General features: G+C 41.6%; 1 pseudogene; it reads left to right on the plus strand.

Moving 5' to 3' along the window:
- Positions 1-2,511: 2,511 nt before the first annotated feature.
- On the plus strand, positions 2,512-3,070 carry LOC147377962 (large ribosomal subunit protein uL14 pseudogene; annotated as a pseudogene).
- The last annotated feature ends 720 nt before the right edge of the window (positions 3,071-3,790 follow it).

A 3,790-nucleotide genomic window follows, 5' to 3' on the forward strand; every position in this document is an offset into this window, starting at 1 on the left:
GAGAGAGGCCACATTCCCCACCTCCCCACCCCAGCCTCCTGGGTGTGAGAGACAGGTAAGGTAAGCAGAGGGTGTGACCACACTTACTGTGGAAGGGCCAGCATAATAAGACATCATGATTGGAAGTGCTCTTTGGGGTCAAAAACATGAGAGGTTCCATCGTTCCAGAAACTTTCAGAGTAGATGAGAAACTAGGCTAGAAGATTTAATGAGTTGCTGTGCACTTGTGCTCAGACCTTTAAAAGTCTGACAGAATTGTGTGTAAACACTGGAATCACTTTTTGTGTTATGCTTCTTTGAGTGTGAAACAACTCAGCATGGGATTGGACTGCATGGACATAGCTTGGTACATATTACAATTTTTTAATTGAAATTTTAAATGTTTCTAGTAAGTTAATAGTGTTATCAAACTGCTGTGCCTAGTCGCTCAATTGTGTCTGACCCTTTGCGGTCCCACGGACTGTAGCCCACCAGGCTTCTCTGTCATGGGGATTCTCCAGGCAAGAATATTGGAGTGGGTTGCCATTCCCTTCTCCAGGGGATCTTCCCAACCCAGGAATCAAACCTGCATCGCCTGCTTTGCAGGCAGATTCTTTACCATCTGAGCCACCAGGGGAGCCCATCAAACTACTGACTAATTATAAAATCTTTACTATTAGGATTTCATTCAGTGAATGTTAACTGAACACCCACACTGTTTTAATTTTTTTTTTAACTGAGAGGCACAAACACCTCCATCATTGATCCAAGCATGAAACTTTTTGGTAGTTTATTATTTACTTACTTACTAATACCTTACGAACTCCCGTGCACCCATCATTCTCTAGTCACAGTTCTAGGTGTTGTGGGAAGTACAGAGATGAAGGAAACAGGTCACACCTTTCAAGATGTGAAATTTGATGTGATAAGTGTGATAATTTGGTGTGATAGGCTGATAGCGGCTTCCAAAGACTATGTCCAAATCCTACTCCTAGGAACCTACGACTATCATTTCATTTAGAAAAAAATAAAGTCTTTGCAAATATAATTATGATAAGGATCTAAAAATGCGTAGATAACTGAATTCTCTATTGTTGTTAATGTTCAGTCTCTAAGTCGTGTCCAACTCTTTGTGACTCCGTGGACTACAGCACGCCTGTCTTCCCTGTCCTCCACTGTCTCACGGAATTTGCTCAAATTCATTTCCATCGAGTCAGTGATGCTGTCTAACCATCTCATCCTCTGGCGCTCTCTTCTCCTTTTGCCTTCAATCTTTCCCAGCATCAGGGTGTTTTCCAACAAGTTGGACATTCACATCAGGTGGTCAAAGTACTGGAGCATCAGCACCATTCCTTCCAATGAATATTCAGGATTGATTTCCTTTAGGATGGACTGGTTTGAACTCTTTGCAGTCCAAGTGACTCTCAAGAGTCTTCTCCAGCACCGCAATTCCAAACCATCAATTATTCAGCACTCAGCTTATTTTATGATCCAAATCTCACATCTGTACATGACTACTGGAAAAACCATAGCTTTGACTATACATACCTTTGTCAGCAAAGTGATATCTCTGCTTTTTAATAAGCTAAGTTTGTCATAGTTTTTCTTCCAAGGAGCAAGCGTCTTTTAATTTCATGGATGCTGTGCTCATCCGCAGTAATTTTGGAGCCCAAGAAAATAAAGTCTGTCACTGTTTCCACTAGAATTCTCTGAGTGAACCCTAAATATCATCAGAGAGAGACGGAGCTTTGTCTCACCCAAACAGAAGATAAGGCACTGTGAAGACAGAGGCATAAATTTGAGTGATGTCAGTACAAGCCCAATGAACACCAAGAAATCCCAGCAGACATCAGAGGTTGGAAGAGGCATGGAGAAAATTCTCCTCTAGAACCTCCAGCAGAAGTATCGCCCTACTGCTACCTTGGCTTCAGACTTCTGGGCTCCAGAACTGTGGGAGAATATATTTCTATTGTTTCAAGCCAGCATGGTTGTGATAATCTGTCACAGCACCTACAGGAAAGTAATACATTTGGTATGATATGTGAGGCATGCATATGAGCAGCTCTAAGGGCAACAACTATAATAACTAGCATTTACCAAACACCTCTACGCTAAGCATTTTATGTGCGTTATTTCTTTAGTTCTCCAAACAATACTATGGGGCAGGGACCGTAATCACCTCCATTTTATATATGAGGTAATTGAGTCTCAATGTGTTAGAAAACCATCCCAAAGTCTTAGATCAAATTAGGGACATTCAAGAGATTCAAACACTAAATACTGAAAAATATATCAACTCACCCCCAAGGTAATGAAAACATACTCACACAACTTGATCTCTAAAGTACAGATCATCTATGTGTGTTGAAATCAAGGATGCTTCTTTTTAGACTTTCTGATAGAAAAATTCTGATTTGTTTAACAGAAGCCTCACTTTTCTCTACCATTTGGGCCTTTATACTGGTACTCTAAGCCATACTGCATCTACCCAATAGGAAAATTGCTGCGTTTTATCTCTTTCTGGCATTCAAGATGTCAAAGTAGGGACATGGTAACTCCTCTGGTGCAAAATTCCAGATTTCCTTGTCTCTTCCAGTTGGAGCCATGACCAACCATGCTGGCAACACAGGAGCCAAAAATTTGTATATCATCTCTGTGAAAGAGAACAAGAGATGACTAAATAGACTTCCTGCTGCTGGTGTGGGTGAGATGGAGATAGCCACAGTGAATAAAAGCCAACCAGAGTTCAGAAAGAAGGTACATCCAGCAGTGGTAATTCAACAATGAAAGTCATACTGGAGAAAAGACAGTGTGTTTCTTTATTTTGAAGATGACATAGGAATCATACACAGTAAACAATAAGGGAGAAATGAAAGGTTCTGCTGTCACAGGACCAGACACTGAGGAGTGTGCAGACTTGTGGCCCAAGATTGCATCCAGCACTGACAGCGCTGCATGATTCTTCAGTGTATTTGTAAAAAAAAAAAAAAAAAAATTAAAATTAAAAATGATTTGCTCCCTGCCCACACCCAACCAAAAAGACAAGAAAAGAAAATAGCTATGTTTGTCTAACACAAAAATGTGTAAAATACCTTCAGGAAATATGGAATCAACCAGTTTTGCTGAAGCAAAGCTGTTTATATCAGAGTTATAAGAAAGGAAAGCAGAATTTTGTTCCAAGCCCAAAGACTGCAGAGAACAAGGGGAATCAGACCTGGACTTGATCCAGTCAGAAGTTGGTGGAGATGACTAGGAAAGAATACTTAGATTAGTGATCGGGGTCACGGGTGACTTTGAACCTACAGGGTTTGGGTGAGAATAATGGTAGTTGAGGGACTTAAGGAAGAACTGGGAGGTGTGGAAACAGAAGCAGCTGAAATAAGCTTCTTCCTGGAGGTGCCTGGCAGCAGAAGAAAGAAGACAAACAGAATGAGGGTGAGGGGGCAAGTGGGTGGGCATCAGAGGGTCAAGCCTCTCCTCTGCAGGAGAGAACTGGTGAGGGAGGGCCTGAAAGAGACCGGAAAGGAAGACAGTGATTTCTTTTAGCCCAGGGTGTAAGCCAAGTCTAGCAAGACCAGTAATGCTGAAGAATCTGAAGTTGAACGGTTCTATGAAGACCTACAAGACCTTTTAGAACTAACACCCCAAACAGATGTCCTTTTCATTATAAAGGACTGGGATGCAAAAGTAGGAAGTCAAGAAACACCTGGGGTAACAGGCAAATTTGGCTTTGGAATACGGAATGAAGCAGGGCAAAGGCTAATAGAGTTTTGCCAAGAGAACGCACTGGTCATAGCAAACACCCTCTTCC

The sequence above is a fragment of the Bos grunniens genome, chromosome 2 (genome assembly GCF_055505025.1).
Source record: "Bos grunniens cultivar Pamir isolate PY7600 chromosome 2, Bosgru_T2T1.0, whole genome shotgun sequence".
In the NCBI taxonomy this organism is placed as follows: Eukaryota; Metazoa; Chordata; class Mammalia; order Artiodactyla; family Bovidae; genus Bos; species Bos grunniens.